Source organism: Danio rerio, chromosome 4 (genome assembly GCF_052040795.2).
Source record: "Danio rerio strain M-AB ecotype USA chromosome 4, GRCz13ab, whole genome shotgun sequence".
In the NCBI taxonomy this organism is placed as follows: Eukaryota; Metazoa; Chordata; class Actinopteri; order Cypriniformes; family Danionidae; genus Danio; species Danio rerio.
This window is the reverse complement of record NC_141024.2, coordinates 39,830,686-39,852,858: the sequence shown is the minus strand read 5'-3', so window position 1 is coordinate 39,852,858 and position 22,173 is coordinate 39,830,686. Positions and strand designations below refer to the sequence as shown.

Below are 22,173 nucleotides of genomic sequence, written 5' to 3'. Positions count from 1 at the left end.
TTACAATCTGTAATGTGCGGTCCAAACAAAATATTTCACATATATAATATACATATATATGTACATATATTGAAAAAATAAAAATAAAAAATATAAATAAATATAAATAAGGGGAGGAGGGGGGTTCGCACTCATTGCAAAGCATTTCCTAGCAAATTATATATTTTCTATATTCTTATATATAAACCATTTTGACCAATTTTTATAGCATTTATCCATGTTTAGTCTTAAAGAAAAGGTGAGTTTCTCCATTTCAAACATATTATCTACAATTGTTATCCACTCATCCTTTGTTGGTGGAATCTCTTCCAACCATTTCTTGGTTATTGCTTTTTACTAGCAACTAATAGTATTTTGAGAAGGTATTTGTCTTGTGCATTAAAATCGGTTTGTATGTTTCCTAAATATATAGTACCAAAGCTATGATCAATCTCAAAACCCAGTATTGATTCAATTTCAGTGACCACCATTAACCAATAAGATTGGATTGCTGGACAATTCCAGAATATATGATAATAATCAGCCATAAAATTGTTACATCGTCTCCAGCAACTTGCAGAATCTAAGTTACCATTCTGTGAGTATTTCCTTTTTGGAGTAATAAAGAATCTAATCATATTTTTCCATGAGAATTCTCTCCATTGACCAGAACTAGAGGTAGTATGTTGTGTTTTACAAATATTTGTCCAATCTTCTTCTAACAGAAATATGTTCGCCTCCTTCTCCCATTTCTCTTTAACATATAAGGTAGAGAGAGACTTGGCAGACTGTATGTACAGTATGTATATATTCTTGATACTAGTTTCTTATGAATACTACCTTTATATGCAGCAACAAAAATGTTAATGAGACTTAGGTCACTTCCCTCCTTATTTTTAATGTTTTTATTAAAGTGAGTTCTAAGCTGTAAATATCTATAGAAATCCTGTTTCTCTAAGTTATATCTATCAATTAGACTTTGAAAGCTATCTAAATCTGTCTTAGATGAGATTGTACAGTATGAAGTAATGCCGTTCCAAATCCATTGTTTAAACCGTGCGTCCATCTGAGAGGGTTTAAAGTCTCTATCATATGCCACCCATCTTAACAGCTGTGCATGTCTCTCCAACTTTAGGGTTTTGCACTCTTTAAACCAAATATTAAGGGGAACCAATGTCCAAGTGCTTAATTTGTTGGGGTGCATAGTCAAAGTCCTTTTGTCCCCTAATAAACAAGGAGGGGGAAAGTCCAACTGATTAAATTCTATTTCTTTCCATTTTGCATCATAATCATCTATACACCAGCTGACTAGGTGTTTTAGTTGTGCTGCTTTATAATAATCCTCCAAACACGGAAGGGACAGTCCTCCCCTTTCCTTTGTTAATTGTAGTGTTTTAAGTCTCACTCTGGGTTTCAGATTCTTCCATATAAATCTCGAAATCATTTGATTCCAATCATTAAATTGTTTTTTTGGTATTTCAATAGGTAGAGATTGGAAAAGAAACAGCAGTCGCGGCAGAACATTCATCTTTATAATTTCTATTCGGTTATATAAACTTAAAGGTAGGGGTGTCCAACTATCCAGGTCTGTTTTTATCTCCTTTGTCATAGGGCCATAATTAGTTGTATACATTTTAGTCAAATTCTTAGGTATATTAATCCCTAGATATTTAATATTCTTTGTTTTCCACTTAAAATTATATTTATTACGTATGTTTTCCTGTGGTAAATAATTAAAAGAAAGGCATTGAGTTTTGTGTAAATTTAGTTTATATTCCGAATACCAACCAAATTGTTCAAGGCAAGACATAAGTTTAGGTAAACTAGAATCTGGGTTGGAAATAGTCACAAGGACGTCATCTGCATACAGGCATATTTTATGTTCTGTTTTTTCCATTGGAATGCCTAAAACTTCCGTATGTTCTCTGATAGCCTGAGCTAATGGCTCTATGAATAGAGCAAAAAGTGTGGGACTTAAGGGGCATCCCTGACGACATCCCCGTTCCAGTGTAATTGAGCTGTAGACGTTACCGTTTATTTTAATCTGGGCTGTTGGTAAATGATATAATGGTTTAAGACTTCCTATAACTTCTTTATTAAAGCCAAAGCGTTCCAGCACCAGGTACAAATATTCCCATCGCACCGAATCGAAAGCTTTTTCAGCATCAAGGCTTATTGCCAAAGATTTGTAATTATTTTTACTCATGTTCTCAAGTAAAAATAAAGCACGTCTTACATTATCGTGTGTCTGCCTATTTTGAACAAATCCTGTTTGGTCAGTATCAATTAGTTCAGGAACTATATTCTCTAATCTTTTTGCTAATATTGATGCGTATATTCTGTAATCTATATTTAAAACTGAAATAGGTCTGTATGAGCCGCATTCTGTCCTATCTTTTCCAGCCTTTGGTATTACGGATATAATAGCTTGTTTCCAGGACACTGGGGTTCCCCCTCCCTTAAGAATATGGTTAAAACATTTTAGAAGCATGGGTTTCAGAAATTCCTTAAAGGTTTTATACCACTCTGCTGGGTATCCATCTCCTCTCGGTACTTTGTTTGTTTTTAAGTTTGATATTGCATTATCAATTTCTGTTTCTGTAATTTCTTGTGTTACCGATTTGTTTTGTTTCACTCCTACTGATGGTAAATCTAGAGATTCTAAAAAACTTTTTATAATTGAGGGGTCTGCCGCTTCTGGCTGACAGTATAGTTTCTTATAGTAATTTTCAAAAGATTGTGATATTTCTTCTGGTTTGTAACACATTACATTGGTTTCAGGATCCTTAATTTTAAAAATTGACCTTTCTGTTTGTTGTTTACGAAGTCTCCAAGCTAACATTCTTTTAGCTCTGGGACCGCTCTCATAATAGTTTTGTTTAACATATTTGAGTTTAATCTCCACTTGTTTGTCAAGAATCTTATTTACTTGTTGTTTTATTATTTTTATTTCATCTAGTAATTCAGGTTTATTTAATTCAATATGTTTCTCCAAGTTACTTTTAAAAAGAATGTTACTTCAGTCATATTGTTGTAATGTTTTGAGAAGAACAGTGAGACAAAAAAAAAAAAAAATCGAAATCGTGAATAGGTCAAACTTTATAAAAAAACCTAGATTTTTTTTTTTTTTTTGCCAAATCGCCTAGCCCTAGTTAAAAGTAATTGTTATTATCAGGGCTCGAAATTGCGACCGTTTTGGCCACATGTGCACCTGAAATGTTATTTATTATGCAACCTAAAAATATATTTGGAAGCATTTGTGCAAGTGCATAAAATTGTTGCCGTGCAACCGGTTTTCACTGCAAATGTTCACCCGATTTTAGGACACATTCACGCAGAATGCATTTTTGCACCTAAAATTGTCAAAAGCAGCACTCAGGAACAGGTTAAAAGAGTTGTAACCTGAACTTGAAGTAAACAAAGCCTGCACTGCTTGACCCGCCTTTGCACACTTCTTATTGGCCCACTGCTGTAGAACTGAACGCACATGGATTGGTTAATATCAGCAGTCATTCACTCAGTCAACGCCTTTAGATGAAAGGGAGCAAACGGGAAAATGTAAAGCGATGAAGATGAGAGAATGAAAATGACACTGACAGATTTTGTTTTAGAAACCACCTGAAGTTACAGATAATGCCACATCTGATTAGTGATCATGTGGTGAATGTTAATCCACCATTTACAGCATTTACCGTTGAATCTACACATTTTAAGCGTGAGAGGTTCTATTTAATTCTTTATTTAATCGTCAGGATGCTGTAACTTGTCCAAGTGGCAGCTATATGTAAAATTTAACACAGCTCATGAAAAGACAGTTATTGCTAAAAAAATGACATGTAAATAATAATTTATATGTCAATATTATCTGTGCAATATCGTATGTGCTCCAAAATTTTGGCTGGTGCTCTTAAATTTTTGAAGTTAGGACCAGTGCTACCAAGCAAAATGGTTAATTTCGAACCCTGGTTAAATGTGTTTTTTTTTTATTTTTTTTTTAATTTTCAGTTTTTAAGAAAGGCAGAAAAATAGTTAAGCACTTTATTACACTATTTGTTTATTAATTCATTAATTCATTCAGTCGGTACATACACACAACTATTGCCAGCAAGGCTCCAAGCTGTTATCAAGACCAAAAAAGGTCATAAATGTTGTGTGAATAAAAAATATGCTAGATGTTAGATGTTGTTTGCCTAATAAATGACAGTTTGTTTGTTTTTTTTGGCAGATTATTTTTGCTTTATGAGAGGTGGCACACATTCTCACACAATAATTTGTTCTTATTTTATTGTAATTTTCAGTGTATCTCAGTTTAAAGTGTTTTTCCCCCTCTTTAGAGCGGTGTGAATGATGTTTTGGCAGCAGTTCAGGAGTATCAAGCTCAGTTGTTAAACAGCTTGAGGAGTCAGCTACAAACAGTGTTCAACAGACATTCAGAAAGTGAGCTTCAACAAGAAGCTTTGGGAATCTTTGACTCCTTTAAAGATCCATTTGCTACGATTTCAACAGCATACAGGCAAGATAGTATCATAAAAGAAAAATTCAGTTATGTGGAAGCAGAAGAAGTTTCAGTTCGATTTGCAGCATCCTGTCAAAAAAGAGAAAAAAGAAGAGGCCTCTGCATAAAAAACAAATGTTTCCATTATATACCACTGATTGATAGTTTAGAACAATTACTGTGTCATCCTAAAATCTTTGCAATGATAAATGATGGACTTCAGAAATGCTGCAGTGGATATTTTTATGACATCATAGATGGTGAACTTATGCAATCACACCCTTTGTTTTCTTCTAAACCCTCTGCTTTACAGATTATCCTTTATTCAGATGAAATCGAAATTTGCAATCCACTCGGGTCTCATGCTTCAAAGAACAAGTTGCTCATGTTTTACTACACTTTGGGGAACATTAATCCAAAGTACAGGTCCAAATTAGCTTTAATCCGCCTTCTTGCAATTGCAAAGAAAAGTGACCTCTTAGAATGTGGAGTTGATGCCATACTGGCAAGACTGCATAAGGACTTGGTAAAGCTTTATAATGGTGTGAAAATTCATCATGCATGTGGTGAACATGAAATATATGGAGCAGTGGTATCCATATGTACAGATACTTTAGCTCAGCATGAGCTGTGTGGATTTAAAGAGGGTGTGGGCTTTGCATACAGTAAATGCAGGCATTGTGAATGTTCATTTGCAGACATGCAGATTTATTTTAATGAAGATAGCTTTTTTTTTTTTTTTTACTTAGTTTTTATTGATTTTTTTAGGAACATAACCAGTAGGAACAAAACAAATAAAAAAAAAATACATATATACATAAATATACATATGTATACAAACTTATATAGGCCAATACAACCCATGTATATCTACATACACACATGTATAAAAATATTAAATTAACCTCATCAAAATAAATAGATAAATAATAAAAAATAATAATAATAAAAAAAAAAAAAACAGAACAAAAGTGGTTGTTGGAAGAGTTACAAAATCAAGTCATGATACTTTTGACATACATTATCACAGATTATTTACAATGACATATTCAGACCATTTTTTCCAGTACTTGGTATACTTTTTTAAGTCAAATCTTAGATTAAAAGTGAGTCTCTCCATACAGTGTATTTCCTTTACAATTCCTATCCATTGAGCCCTTGTCGGAGGGTCAGCATGCAACCATTTTCGAGTTATGGCTTTTCTGCTACTTACCAAAAGGATTTGAATTAGGTACTTGTCAATAGTTGGAAAAACTTCTGGTATTTTCCCAAGGTATAATGTTATAAATGAGTAGTCCAATTCTTCTCCGATTATCTTTTTTATTTCAGTCGCTATTTCACTCCAGAAGGTTTGTATTTTTGGGCAAGCCCAAAAAACATGAAAATGGTTAGCCATTGAGGTTCCACATTGTCTCCAACAAGAGCCCAAACTTTCAACACCTGTACGCAATGCAGACAGTCTAGGAGTTATGAAGAACCTCATCAAATTTTTCCATCCAAACTCTCTCCAAGCTCTCGAGTTTGTGGTTTTTGCATGTGTGACACACATATCTGTCCAGTCTTCTTCTGTTATTTGTTGGTTTGACTCTTTCTCCCATTTTTGTTTTATGTAAATTGATGAATGAGTCTTACTGTTTTGTATGCATTCATATAATTTAGAGACCAGTTTTTTGTTTTCTTCTTTTATGTATGCGTCCGCAAATACTGTGATCAAATTAGAATCATCCTTAATTTTATTTTTAATTTTTTTATTAAAGTAATCTCTAACTTGCAAGTATCTGTAAAAGTCCTGCTTGTCCAGGCCAAATGTATCTGATAAGGTCTGATAACTCATAAAGTGTCCATTAGAGGTCACCGAACTGAATGATGTGATTCCTCTCCAAACCCACTGTTTAAATCTCTTATCTAGTGTACACGGTTGAAAGTCCGGGTCGAATGCTATCCAACTTAATATCCCATTATGCTTTTCTAATTGTAATTTCTTCAGTATTCTAAACCATAACTTCAAAGAAAACACGGTCCAAGTACTCAATCTACTGTAGTACTTTTCTGCTTGATTTTTATTACCAAGTAAGGATTGTAAAGGTTGATCTATTTGTGTAGTTTCTAGTGTTTTCCATTTAGACTCATAGCTTTGTATACACCAACATAGTAAAGGTTTTAATTGTGCAGCAAAAAAATAGTCCTGAAGACATGGAAGGGCTCTTCCACCATTTTCTTTTCTCAATTGCAGTGTCTTGAACTTTATCCTAGGTCTTCTACTATTCCAGATAAACCTTGAGATCATCCTATCCCATTCATTAAATTGTTTTTGGGGTATTTCCAGAGGCAATGATTGAAAAAGATAAAGTAACCGTGGAACCACGTTCATTTTAATTGCTTCTATCCGGCTGCTCATGTCTAATGGTAGGAGAGTCCATTTTGCAATATCAGATTTTATCTCTTTATAAATGGGGCCGTAGTTACTGTCAAAAAGTGTTGACAAGTCTTTTGTTAAGTTTATTCCCAAATATTTTAGTGAAATAGAATTCCATTTAAAATTATATTGTTTTTTCATTTCTAAATTTGGTCTAAAATTGTAAGTAAGAGTTTGCGTTTTTTGAACATTTATCTTATATCCAGAATAGAAGTTAATTGTGTTTAGGAGGGACATTAATTTAGGAATACTAGATTTAGGATTTGCCAAAAACAGGAGAACATCGTCTGCATACATACAGATCTTATGTTCCTCTTTTTTAATTACGATCCCTTTTATTTCTGGCTCTTCTCTTATTGCTTGGGCCAGGGGTTCGATAAACAATGCAAATAAAGTAGGACTTAAAGGGCAGCCCTGGCGTGTCCCTCTTTCCAAGTAAATAGTTTTGGACAGATGGCCATTAATTTTTATTTTAGCTTTTGGTGATAGATATAGCCCTTTAATGCATTCAATAAATTTATTGTTAAAGCCAAATCTTGCCAGAACCTGATACAAGTAATCCCATCCAACAGAATCAAATGCTTTTTCAGCATCTAGGCTTAACAACATTGCACTTATATTTTCTGTTGTAATATGACTCATTATTTGTAATGTTCTCCTTAAGTTATCCTGCGTCTGTCTGTTTTGTATAAAACCAGTTTGGTCTAAATCTACTAATTCAGAAATGACAACCTCCAGTCTCTTAGATAATATAGAAGCAAATAGCTTGTAGTCCACATTTAAGACAGAAATTGGTCTGTATGAGCTACATTCATTCTTATCCTTTCCCTGCTTTGGAATAATTGAAATCACAGCTTCCTGCCAAGATTGTGGAATTTCTCCACCTCTTAGTACATAATTAAAGCATTTGAGGAGCATGGGTGTTATTTGAGGTTTGAATGTTTTATACATCTCTGATGGATATCCATCAGTTCCTGGTGTTTTATTTGCTTTCAGTTTTGATATAGCACTATCCAATTCTTCTATAGTTATTTCAGTTAACAATGCTTTATTCTGTTGTTCCCCTATTGACGGTAGGTCTAGTGAATCCAAAAAACTCTTTATAATCCCAGTTTCTGCTCTAGTTGGTTGGGTGTATAAGTCTTTGTAATATAGTTCAAAAGATTTCTGAATGTCTTTTAACTCGGTACACACCTTTTGAGTTTTAGGATTCCTTATTTTATAGATTGTGTTTTTAGACTGTTGTTTTCGTATCCTCCAGGATAATAATTTCATTGCTTTAGGTCCTATCTCATAATATCTTTGTTTAGCGAATTTACATTGTTTTTCTATTTCTTCATCATATATTTTATTTAGGTCTTGTTTAATTTTATTTAATCTTATCAATATTTGTGGGTCTTTTTGTTTAATATGTTTTGTTTCCAGATTTTTTATTTCCTTTTGGAGGTTTAATAATTTTTTCTGTTTTTCTCTTTTACGATAAGCAGTGAGGGAAATAATTTTACCACGAATTACTGCCTTCGCAGCATCCCATAAGGTACTCGGAGATACTTCTCCATTGTCATTGCTTTGGATATATAGATCAAACTCAGTCTGAATTTGTTTCTGTATAGTTTTATCATTCAAAATTGCTGTGTTAAGTCTCCAGAGTGTCTCTTTTTGCTGGTTATCTAAATATAAGGTTAGATATACCCCGGAGTGGTCAGAAATATCTCTAATCCCTATACTACAGTTTTTAATTCTATGTCTATCTGAATTATTCATGAATAAATAATCAATTCTTGAGTACATTGCATGACATGTTGAATAGAAGGTAAACTGTTTTTCCTTAGGGTGAAACTCTCTCCATATATCGAACATGCCAAGTTCTTTAAGCAGTCTTTGTATCATTTTAGCATTTGAAGTTTTCTTTCTGTTGGGACCAGTTGCATCAAGTCTGGGTTCAATGTGAACATTTAGGTCCCCACCTACTATCAAAGTACCGTGTGACTCTGTGACTATCAAATTAAATATTTTCTTAAAGAATGTTTTGGTACTTCCTGGTGGAGCATACACATTAAATAATGTAATTTCTTTATTATCTAATTTCCCCCTAACTAAAATATATCTACCCTCTTTATCTTTAATTTCTGATATAAGTTCAAAGTTCACTGAATTAGGAATCAGAATAGCTACCCCCCTCTTACGTCCTGATTTATGCGATGAATAGAAAGTATTTTGAAAGCCAAATCTCTTTAATTTCTCGTGTTCCTGAGGTGAAAGGTGTGTCTCCTGCCAATTAATTATTTGTATTTTTTCTTGTTTCATTTTCGCAATTATCTTACTTCTTTTAATTGGACTATGTATGCCATTGACATTCAACGTGACTAATTTATATTCCTGACCACGCATATATATTCATTTTAAACCGCTCACTTTTATAAAACATTTCCAACAACAACCTAACAAACAAAGTATGAACATTCATAACAAGACAAACTGTATGAGAAAAAAGGGCTTCCATGTCCCAGGTTATAGTTATAACCTTCTAGTTGAGAGAATGTCCCTGTGACCGTCAAGGGCCTCTCTTTGGTGCAAAAGAAAAGTTTATCAGAAAAATCTGCTCTTGCTTAATCGGTTTCTCTATTCATCCTTGGTAGGCTCAATAATATAATCAAACTTAAACGAAAATATAGGAGATAACTGCTCCATCGATTGCTTATTTTTAATCAAAATATGTTATTGTCCGAAGGGAGTAACGCGTCATATGCCTTAATAAGCATTCAGCTCCTCAGTGTTCGGTTAAAGGCTTAGTAATAGTATCGTCCAAATGTCTTTTATGCAGTCACTTACGTTATTTCTCGGTGAGAATAATATATTCACTTTTCAGACGATTCATGTGCGACGCGATGAAAGTTCTGTAACTTCTCCCTAATCCGTTCTTGGTCCACTGATTTGCGATGACGTTTTGTGCTTGCTCTTTCCCAGGTAACGTTAGGGAGACTTCGGCGTTTCGGTTCTTCGGGGTCTTGTTCCACATTTCCCACAGAAAATCCTCTTTTCTTCAAATCTTTTGCAGCTTCTGCCGCGCTCTCGTAGATCTGGGTGCCATCTCCAAAGAAAACTTTCAGTTTGGCCGGGTGTGGAGTTTGGAACCGAATCCCTTTTATTTTGAGCTCTTTTAATATCCCCGCGTATGCCTTTCTTTTCTTTAATATCTCCGGAGGATAATCGTGGTCAAAATAAATCCTCTTTCCTTCAAGTCGGACTTCTTTCTTTTTCCATGCAGTGTGTAGCACCTGTTCTTTTACTCTGTGTTGTAGAAAGCAAATTACCAGTGATCTCGGCGGTGCATCGCGGGGGGGCTTCGGGGCAAGTGCTCTGTGGCATCGCTGTATACCGATCTCCAAGTCTGTTAGTGGCAGGTCGAGCTCCGTTTTAATAAGTCTCGTTACGAACTCCATCAGGTTGCTTCCCTCGAATCCCTCCGGGATTCCGTAGATACGGAGGTTATTGCGCCTCGAGCGAGCTTCTAAATCGGTTAACTTTGTTTGCAACTCTTTCTGACTCTCTAACATTCTAAAGAGAGCGTCACCAGCCGCCGCGTCCCATTCCTCAATATCAGTTATACGTTCTTCTGCTTCAGTCATTCTGGAGTTGGCGGCTTGTAGATCGTCTGAGAGATTTTTAAGTTTCTGATTAATTTCCCCCCTAAATTCGATCAGCTCCTTACGCATATCTTCCCGAAGAGAGAGTCGAAAGTCATCCATATCATTTTTAAGATCCGCTCTGAATGCTCGGATGTCATCTCTAATAGCACTTATATCCGAGTTAGCTGCTTCCACGTTGGCCTTACCAGCACCGCCATTATTTTCGCGGCTCTCTTCACCGCCGTCAGTATCATCGGTTATTTCTCCTTTTTCCCGCTTCGAGCCTACCTTGTTTTTACCCCTTTTGTGCTTCTCCCCTTCCATGTTAATTTTCAGTTTGTCTTCGTTTTCTTGCGTGAATCTTCTAGGGGATTTTGAATCAACCGATTAAGAGAGGTTCTTTCACACAGCCATCAGCTTCGCCGCCACACCGGAAGTCAATGAAGATAGCTTTGAGCAAAGAACATTGGAAAGACATATTCGACAGTGCAGTGACATTGAGAAAGCCTGCACTGTGTTTCTTAGGAGCCGCCTTGAAACTTCATACGGAATAAACCGAAGGAGCAAAGTAATGGATTTCCCTGCCTTCAACTTAATCAAACAAACGCCTCAAGATATAATGCACGTAATTCTTGAGGGCATTGCTCCCTTTGAACTTAAGTGCTTGTTGAAACAATTGGTTCTTTTAGGACAACTGGACCTAGATGCTTTCAATGCTGGTATTATTGGCTTCCCATACTCTCCCTAAGATACTAGAGATAGGCCTTGTCCTATTGCATACAGTACATTAGCTTCCAATGACAATAAACTGAAGCAGTCCTCAGGTCAAATGCTTGTTCTGCTCAAAATATTGCCATTTCTGTTGGATGTGATTAAAGGTAGTGCATATTTTTCATTTATTCTTGAACTTCTCGAGATCGTTCTTAAACATTTTAAGGACCTTTTCCCAGATTACAACATAACGCCTAAACAACATTACTTGATTCATGTTCCTTCCCAGATTAAACTGTTAGGACCAATGCTCCGTCACATGTGCATGAGATTCGAATCCAAGCATTGCTTCTTTAAAAAATGGGTTTCAAAAGTAAATTTCAAAAATGTCTGTAAGTCCTTGGTTAGGCATAATCAAATGTTCGAATGCTGTCAGAATGTTAACAGTTCCAACCACCCCATTTTTACTAGTGAATGTGTGTTGGGACCAGTATCAGATGTAAAAAATATGCCGTATTTAAAAGGAAAAGTAAAGGACTATTTTGGAGTTGATCAGATAGACCATGCAGTGTCTGTTAAATGGATTACTTTGAATGGTAACATACATTTGTGAAAAACACTGCTTGTGTGTACAGCAGATTCTAGTAGCCTGCCAGAATTTGGACTTGTGAAGAACATTTATGTCATAAATTCATCTTTGTATTGTTTTGAGTGTCAGAGGTACAGTACTGTCTGTTTTTACAGAGACTACATGTCTTATAAAGTTGACGTTCCCAACTTAGCAGAGGGAACTGAACTAGTAAACGCAGATGAACTTGTAGACTTCACACCATATTACAGTTTCATCCACAAGGACATTACATATGTGCCTTTAAAATATTACCTCGGTGATGTGATTGAATTACATAGAGCTTCAAATGTGTGAGAAACTTGTGTGGTCTGTAAATTTGTGTTTTGCCTTATTTGAAATGTAAAAAAAAAAAAGGTTTCTTCTAATTATCGTTGTGATGTTTTAAAATAATATTCTGGGTTAAATTCTTTGAAGGAAAAGGTGAAAGTTATTGTTTTGTGATAATCACCATTATGCGACAAATGCTGTTGATTAAAGGTAACCTGTAATGAACGCAGAATATTCCTTAGGTTAACTTTTTAATACTTGTAAAGAGCTGTCCATTTTGACAGGAAGAAATCTGTTATAAGTGATTGTGCATATACATAAATTTTGTGAATACAAATGTTCAATGAGTTTGTTGTTGATACAACTTTTGCATTTTTTTTCAGTACGAAATAAGAATTAAAATCCTTTTAAGCCAAGTGTTTGTTCACAGCAATTTTTCTTTATTCAATTTTCAAAAACAGACAGTCTCACCCACACAAAATTGTTTGAAAAATTTTAATTTAAACTAAAATAATATTTTCTTAATATTCTTAAAATTAGAAATTTTAGTGGTGTATTAGTCTTAAAAATAGCACAACTATATTTTTGAACGTGCACCAATTTGGGATTTATAGCTCTCACTTGTTTCTAGTAAAATCTTGCTTAAAATTAGTTAACATTTACTTGCCTAGCCAGAAGAAGATCAGTTTTCTTAAATTAAGATTTATAGTCTACTCCACAGTGTATTTTATAAGACTATTTATCTTTAATAGCAAAAAAACAAGACACATTTTCTTGAAATAAGATTTTTTTACTTTCTTAGATTTCAGTTTTTGCAGTGTATGTATGCGTTCCGGCAGCAGCGCAACTCCAGTGTGCACCCTGTGATCGGCTGATGGTGAGTATGGAGTACAGTGTTTAAATGGATGCGTGTGAAGGAAAAAAGCAACTAACATACATTTCCTGACTCCAGCATATATACACCACCGATCTTAACAGGTGGAGTTTTGGTGTAACGTCACTTGTCAGTCATTGTTCAGTCCTCCATTGGCCGCACCTTCGACATACTTCCTCTTTTTCTACGAATTCTCTGCCCGACAACAAAGTATACATCTTTCTGTGTTCTGTGTTCAGTTTTAACACCTCTCTTCAGACAGGAAGTTTCTGCAGAGCTGAATTTAATTTTGGACCCGCATCTATCTACTTCTGCAAAAATGCTAATTAGTATGGACAGCACTCACCCACAACATTAGAATTTCAGTTAATATATGACCCTTACATGACCAATACCAATAAGTGTTTGATTAAAAGAAAAAGAGACAAAAATTATAAAAAACTGATTGCTATTTTACAACACAACCTACCCCAACTCTTAACCCAACCTCACAGTAACAAACCTCCATGTGGGTTTCATTGATTCAATGTCTTGTACATGGCACAGAATACAACCTATCGCAGTTTATTAAAATCACACCTACCCCAGCCCTAGGCCCAACCTCACAGTAACCTGCTGTGTTTTATTCCATTTTACACCTACCCCAACCCTAAACACAACCTCAGAGTAAACAGTTTTAATTTTTTTTATTTTTATGAATGTCTACTACAGCTACATCAATCGCAAACCCAGCCTACGTGTGGCATAACTGCCGACCCCTTAGAGGTCATCCAGCCAACTTGCAGTGTAATCTCCTCCACTTGTAGGTCTCTGAGCTGCAGCAACACCTAAGTGCTCTGACACACAGACACAAAAGACTTTTAACCTCCTCTTGGAGAGGAGAGAGTCTCCGACCCTGGATCTCAGGTCTTCTATGGAGGGACTGTCAGGAATCCTGTAAGAGCATCACATCCACACAACCTCCTGCCAAAAAAACAAAGCAGAATTTGTGGTGAAGGAACTCCGGGTTGATAGAGCCTTTCTTGCCTTTGCGAAGATATCATCGGCACCACTGCTCGGAGGTGAAAAGGAAGTTCCCTGACCAGGAATCAAACCCGGGCCGCGGCGGTGAGAGCGCCGAATCCTAATTACTAGACCACCAGGCTAGACCATCAAGCCTAGCTGTGGGCTTCCACCCAGGTGTGCTGCAGCTGCTCTGACAAAAATAACTCTAACATTTGTAACCTCCTCCTGGAGAAGTCTCAGAGCCTGGATCACAGTTCTTCTTGGGAGGGACTGTCACATGCTCTGTGTTAGAGCATCCTATCGACACCACAACTTGCCATGACAAGAAAGCACAGCAAGCGTTGAAGGAACTGCATGTTGACCGAGCCGTGTCCTCTTTCCAAGCAGCATGCTAATGAGCACTGCTGACGCAGACTGGGCCAGTGGCGCATACTGCCACCTGTAATTCGTGGTTATTCTTGGTTACACCGGCCAATCAAATAGTTGGAACCAAGATTTTTTTCAATTCTTGGTTACGCTGGCCAATCTTGTCCCGAGCTGGAACCAAGATTCACCCTATTCTTGGTTACGCCAGCCAATCATGTTCCGAGTTACAATGAACGCTATGGCCAATCAGAGCCCTTATAACATTCATGATTTGTACTGTATTAACAGATTTCGTTGTGGATTAATTCGGACAACAATTACAAAGTAAGTATTTTTATAACAAGTTGGTTTAAATGAATAACCATTACAGTAACAATAATTACAACAACACTATTATTATATGATTGTTATAGATGTTATATGACGTTGTTTGTTAAGATTAATGTTAGCCGACCAAGCACACTGTACAGTTTTACTACAAACATTTTAATGCAGTTATTATACATTACTTCACTTTAAATTGTCATTTACTACCATAGTTACAATAATGCCCGTGCATTATTCTCACACATTAATGAATCACTTCACTAATAATACATATAAAGCTCAATTCATCAGTCATTAATTATAAACAAATAGTATAATAACGCTCACATATCACTACATCACTAACCATAAACTAATCTAATAATGCTCACTCATAATACATCACTAATCATAAAGCATAAAACAATATGGATCACGCATGATTGCATAACTAATAATAAACCATTAATATAAGGGTCACAAATTAATCCATCACTAATAATAATAACATTATTATTAGTGATGGATTGATGTGTGACCCTTATATTGTTGGTTTATTATTAGTGATGCAATCATGCATGATCCATATTAATTAATTAATAACTGCATTAAAATGTTTGTAGTAAAACTGTACTGTTTGCTTGGTCGGCTAACATTAATCTTACCAAATAACGTTATAAAACATCTATAACAATCATATAATAATTATGTTGTAGTAATTAACGTTACTGTAATGGTTATTCATTTAAACCACCTTGTTAAAAAAATACTTACTTTGCAATTGGTTTCCGAATTAATCCGCAACGAACTCTTTTATTACAGTACAAATCATGGATGGTATAAGGGCTCTGATTGGCCATAGCGTTCATTGTAACTCGGAACACGATTGGCTGCCTTAACCAAGAATAGGGTGAATCTTGGTTCCAGCTCACAAAGTGATTGGCCGGTGTAACCAAGAATAACCACGACTTACAGGTGGCAGTATGAGCTAACGGGCCACTTACTGCCAAGCTTAATAAAAGTCTTCCAGTTGGTGCTGCCCGGGCTAAAGAAAAAAAAATGTAAAAAAATAATAATAATAAAACGGCCTTGCCAGAAAGTAGCATAATGTCAATACAAGGCGGTGGCAATGTGCATTGATTTCTGAGTAACTCGTCATTCGGCATGCAGGGCTCCTCACACGTTTACTGGAGCAGGACCAGGTAGGGCCTTCAGTCACCTGCCTCTTGTGCACAAAATAAAACAACAGCACTGTTTTGCCGAAACCCAGTATCGAACCAGGGACCTTTAGATCTTCAGTCTAACGCTCTCCCAACTGAGCTATTTCGGCTTCCCCTTCACAAGTATCCTGCAGCATTGATGTCTGTGAGACCAAGCAGAATCCTGAAATGCCTCTGAGGCCTTAAAGGGTAAATGTTTGGCCAGTACGGGGATCGAAACCCGTGACCTTGGCGTTATTAGCACCACACTCTAACCAGCTGAGCTAACCGGCCACTTTCTGCCATGTTTGCTAAAAAGCTCAGAGTAACTCTCATTTTCCGGCCTTCAAGAGATAAGAATGCTATTCCAGCTTTTTTTGTGCAATGCTGGTAAAAAAACAAGGTCCCACTGAAATTTGAACTCAGATCGCTGGATTCAGAGTTCAGAGTGCTAACCATTACACCATGGAACCTCAAGCCTTCTGCTTGGTGCTGCTCGGGCTAAAGAGAAAATTTTTTTTTAAAAAAACGGCCTTGCCAGAAAGTAGCAGAATGTCAATACAAGGCAGTGCCAATGTGCATTGATTTCTGAGTAACTTGTCATTCGGCATGCAGGGCTCCTCACACGTTTACTGGAGCAGGACCAGGTAGGGCCTTCAAAAGAAAAGCGCACTATTCCAGGCAATTTGACGACTAAACGGCAGGCAGGGCAAAGAGGCCACCACAGAGCAAATGTGATCTTTTTTTCTATTTTGACAACGTCGAAAATCGCCAATTTTTGATTGCTCTGAGGGGAATTAGCTCAAATGGTTAAGCGCTCGCTTTGTATGCTAGAGGTAGCAGGAACAATGCCTGCATTCTCCACCTAGTTTCATGCCTTTTTACATTGGCTTTTATTGCAAAGCTGGTGGCACCTTGAGGGTTTAAAGCGAAACTACTTACGTCAGCTTTGCCGGTTTCTGTGTAGTACATATCATTGCAAGCCTTCAGAAGCCCTATCAAGTCACAGTTTTCTTTTATTCAGCAGCGTGTCCGCAGTGGGACATCAAAGCGCTAAATACATAGCATTATAGAGTGCTGTCGATCAGGCCATTGGAATCATCGCCAGAAGCAACGTGACCATCTGGGAGGAAGATAGTGTTTTGGTCAAGTGGAAGCAGGTGGAATTAAGGGTGAAGCAGCTAGGCTTTTTGGGTGACTTTCAGTCACCTGACCCTTGTGCACAAAATTGAACAACAGCACTGTTTTGCCGAAACCCGGGATCGAACCACGGACCTTTAGATCTTCAGTCTAACGCTACCCTAACTGAGCTATTTCAGCTGCCTTTGCACAAGTATCCTTCTGCATTCATGTCTGTGAGACTAAGCAGAATCCTGAAATGGCTCTGAGGCCTTAAAGGGTAAAAGTTTATAAAGTACGGAGATCGAACCCGCGACCTTGGCGTTATTAGCAACACGCTCTAACCTGCTGAGCTAACCGGCCACTTTCCACCATGTTTGCTAAAAAGCTCAGAGTAACTGTCATTCTCCGGCCTTCAAGAGATAAGAATGCTATTCCAGCTTTTTTTGTGTGGTGCTGGTAAAAAAACAAGGTCCCACCGAGATTTGAACTCGGGTCGCTGGATTCAAAGTCCAGAGTGCTAACCATTACACCATGGAACCTCGAGACTTCTGGTTGGTGCTGCCCGGGCTAAAGAGAAAAAAAAGAAAGAAAAAAAAAAAAAGAAAATAGCCCTAACCCTAACCCTTCCTCTTTTTTCTCCCCTCATCTGTCTTTCTACAGCCATTCCAACAAATGCCAAAATCATGCCACATTACAAATTCCAACTTATTTTTTCGATTTCTTACCACAACATCGTTATGGCCCCCTTTTGCTATGTTATTAACTTTGTAAAACTCAAATTCCCTGTTTCTCAAAATTGTAGCCAATTTTACTGTTCAGTCATTGCTCTACTCACATATTTTACACAATTTTCACATTTAAGCTTCTCATATATTGTTTCTCATTTCTTTGCCACATTTTTTCTTCTTAGTTCCAATCATTTACCACTTGTCCCATTGAGTTTTTAATTTTGTCTGGGACATTTTCCATATTGCTCACATTCTTAATCGAATTACTTATGCATTTTTCACACCTCCACTTCCTCAAATTTACAGTGTTTTTCACACACACTAATGAACTTCTGTATGTTGCATTTACTGCACATACACAATCAAAAAATATTTATCCTCCTCCAACAATCAAATTTTCACCTGCAAACTTCTTGCACTTTGCCATTTACTGAACTTTCACAATTCTAAATGACATTTAATTGAATATCATATACGCTTATATACAGCCGGCTAAATTTCTATACACTATGCTTATTTCAACTGTTAGTCACTAACGCAACAGACAAACATTTACATAAAATAAAATGCGCGCTTTTCACAATTCTCAACTTCTAATCACTTCTTATATTTACACTCGCCTTCAACAGAGTCGACTTTTCTATGTTTGTTTAATCTATTTTTTATGTATGTTTAATTATTATTATTATTATTATTTTCTCTGTATTTTCTACAGAGTCACAACCTCAGTGAAGCAAGTTATCCACACACAGTCACAACTTCGGCGATTAAACTGTCCCTAATTTTATTTACAATCTCACCCTATAGCTGTCTTTAACGCTTAGACCTACTAAAACGTAGGGGCTTGCACCCAGACTGTTCGGGACCACCCGTCGGCTTGTCCCTCGGACTCCCGCCCTTATAGCCCAAAATTCAGCATTCGTCAATGCCGTTGCCCAGATAAAATCACAGTATTCGCAGAGACAGCAGTCACCTGAACAGCACACCCTAGGATGGTATTCTATTCAATTCAGTGTAGGAGCACAGACCTCGTCTGATCTTTCCTTCTACCAAACAAGCAAAAACAGTCAAAGTGTATCAACTTATGTTCTGATTTACTTAGTGAATGCCATATGACAAAACCGTAATAATACCCGAAGCTGCACAGTCACAGCTTTATCTGGTCTCCTGTGCAATACAGTCTAAGCCCATCCTGGCCTTCCTGTATCTACACTATACTACTCTATCCTAAATTATTAGTCTTCTCTACACTATTCTATACTATTCTAAACTACCCTATATATTTCTTCATATTATTCTGACAGACTGGTTAACATTTAAAGCATATATACATTTAAACTCATCGAATTATTCAAATGCTTATACTTTTAACTACATCAATCCTACATATCACATGACATCAAACAATTTAGATTAGGCCAATTGCAGAAATTCGATGTAACAGGTTTTCTGCTTACCTTATTTTTTCGGCGCCGATGATGTCAATGCAATACGACAGATCAATAACTTCCTCTCCCCTTTTTCCACATAGGAGGTGACCAAATTGTTGGAATATCTATCTCTGTTCCATGCGTGTTCAATATAAAAAGGTCTTGAGAGGTTTTTCTTCAATGTCAAAAATATTAGTAATTTATTAGATACAAATAAATAATTCGATGACAGAGCTCTGGGTTACATTACCCCAATGCAATACAAGAATTACATTCAAGAGGTTCGCAACTAACATACATTTCCTGACTTCAGCATATATACACCACCAATCTTAACAGGTGGAGTTTTGGTGTAACGTCACTTGTCAGTCATTGTTCAGTCCTCCATTGGACGCCCCTTCGACATACTTCCTCTTTTTCTACGAATTCTCTGCCCAACAACAAAGTATACATCTTTCTGTGTTCTGTGTTCAGTTTTAACACCTCTCTTCAGACAGGAAGTTTCTGCAGAGCTGAATTTTATTTTGGACCCGCATCTATCTACTTCTGCAAAAATGCTAATTAGTATGCACAGCACTCACCCACAACATTAGAAGTTCAGTTAATATATGACCCTTATATGACCAATACAAATAATTGTTTGATTAAAAGAAAAAGAGACAAAAATAATAAAAAACTGATTGCTATTTTACAACACAACCTACCACAACTCTTAACCCAACCTCACAGTAACAAACCTCCATGTGGGTTTCATTGATTCAATGTCTTGTACATGGCACAGAATACAACCTATTGCAGTTTATTAAAATCACACCTACCCTAGCCCTAGGCCCAACCTCACAGTAACCCGCTATGTTTTATTCAATTTTACACCTACACCAACCCTAAACACAACCTCAGAGTAACCAGTTTTAATTTTTTTTTATTTTTATGAATGTCTACTACAGCTACATCAATCGCAAACCCAGCCTACGTGTGGCATAATTGCCGACCCCTTAGAGGTCATCCTGCCAACTTGCAGTGTAATCTCCTCCACTTGTAGATCTCTGAGCTGCAGCAACACCTAAGTGCTCTGACACAGAGACACAAAAGACTTTTAACCTCCTCTTGGAGAGGAGAGAGTCTCCGACCCTGGATCTCAGGTCTTCTATGGAGGGACTGTCAGGAATCCTGTAAGAGCATCCCATCCACACAACCTCTTGCCATAAAAAAACAAAGCAGAATGTGTGGTGAAGGAACTCCGGGTTGACAGAGCCTTGTCCTTGCTTCAAGCAATGTGCTAACAAAGTGCTGAACAGAGTGGCACAAAGGATAGCGCTTATGACAATGGATCAGAAGATTCTCGGTTATGGAAACCAAGAAACTGTGTATGAGAGAATGCGTAAGTTTATGAGTGGCACTTGTTCAAGCGGAGCAGGGACGTGCCAGCGATCAGAAAGAACTGGAGTTTGTGCCAAGACTGGGTTTCAAAAGTGGCAATTTCCATATGGTCTAGCAGTCAGGATTCCTGATTTTCACCCAGGTGACCCAGGTTCGACTCCCGGTATGGAAAGGCTTAAGTACTTTTGCTCCTGTCCTTTTTGGCCAGCGGTCGGACTGCAGCTACCTTATAGGGTGTGGTTGTGGAACTGCTATGTAAGACTTCGGTAGCTCAGTTGGTAGAGTGGAGGACTGTAGGACCAATTCTTAGGTCGCAGGTTCGACTCCAGCTCAAAGGATGTCTTTTGTGCTCAGAGCCGCTTTCTTGCCTTTGCGAAGATATCATCGGCACCACTGCTCGAAGTTCACCATGGAGGTGAAAAGGAAGTTCCCTGACCAGGAATCGAACTCGGGCCGCGGCGGTGAGAGCGCCGAATCCTAATTACTAGACCACCAGGCTAGACCATCAAGCCTAGCTGTGGCTTTCACCCAGGTGTGCTGCAGCTGCTCTGACAAAAATAACTCTAACATTTGTAACCTCCTCCTGGAGAAGAGAAAGTCTCAGAGCCTGGATCACAGTTCTTCTTGGGAGGGACTGTCACATGCTCTGTGTTAGAGCATCCTATCGACACCACAACTTGCCATGACAAGAAAGCACAGCAAGCGTTGAAGGAACTGCATGTTGACCGAGCCGTGTCCTCTTTCCAAGCAGCATGCTAATGAGCACTGCTGACGCAGACTGGGCCAGTGGCGCATACTGCCACCTGTAATTCGTGGTTATTCTTGGTTACACCGGCCAATCACGGTCTGAGTTGGAACCAAGATTTTTTTTAATTCTTGGTTACGCTGGCCAATCTTGTCCCGAGCTGGAACCAAGATTCACCCTATACTTGGTTACGGCAGCCAATCATGTTCAGAGTTACAATGAACGCTATGGCCAATCAGAGCCCTTATAACATTCATGATTTGTACTGTATTAACAGATTTCGTTGTGGATTAATTCGGACAACAATTACAAAGTAAGTATTTTTATAACAAGTTGGTTTAAATGAATAACCATTACAGTAACATTAATTACAACAGCACAATTATTATATGATTGTTATAGATGTTAAATGACGTTGTTTGTTAAGATTAATGTTAGCCGACCAAGCACACTGTACAGTTTTACTACAAACATTTTAATGCAGTTATTATACATTACTTCACTTTATATTGTCATTTACTACCATAGTTACAATAATGCCCGTGCATTATTCTCACACATTAATGAATCACTTCACTAATAATAAATATAAGGCTCAATTCATCAGTCATTAATTATAAACAAATAGTATAATAACGCTCACATATCACTACATCAGTAATCATAAACTAATCTAATAATGCTCACGCATAATACATCACTAATTATAAAGCATAAAACAATATGGATCACGCATGATTGCATAACTAATAATAAACCAATAATATAAGGGTCACAATTTAATCCATCATTAATAATAATAACATTATTATTAGTGATGGATTGATGTGTGACCCTTATATTGTTGGTTTATTATTAGTGATGCAATCATGCATGATCCATATTAATTA

At 37.0% G+C, this 22,173-nt stretch overlaps 1 protein-coding gene, 3 non-coding genes and 1 pseudogene across 5 annotated transcripts in view; 1 reads left to right on the top strand and 4 right to left on the bottom strand.

Moving 5' to 3' along the window:
- Nucleotides 1-22,173, bottom strand: part of LOC110439563 (uncharacterized) — a 100,078-nt gene that overhangs the window by 29,329 nt on the left and 48,576 nt on the right.
- LOC148680552 (uncharacterized) lies at nucleotides 4,177-12,544 on the top strand (annotated as a pseudogene). The gene is made up of 3 exons (XR_015942116.1): nucleotides 4,177-4,182; nucleotides 4,314-5,199; nucleotides 10,966-12,544. The product of XR_015942116.1 is annotated as an uncharacterized LOC148680552 (transcript).
- On the bottom strand, nucleotides 15,937-16,009 carry trnaf-gaa (transfer RNA phenylalanine (anticodon GAA)). The gene has a single exon. It is a non-coding gene; the product is annotated as a tRNA-Phe (tRNA).
- On the bottom strand, nucleotides 16,098-16,172 carry trnai-aau (transfer RNA isoleucine (anticodon AAU)). The gene has a single exon. It is a non-coding gene; the product is annotated as a tRNA-Ile (tRNA).
- trnaq-cug (transfer RNA glutamine (anticodon CUG)) lies at nucleotides 17,468-17,539 on the bottom strand. The gene has a single exon. It is a non-coding gene; the product is annotated as a tRNA-Gln (tRNA).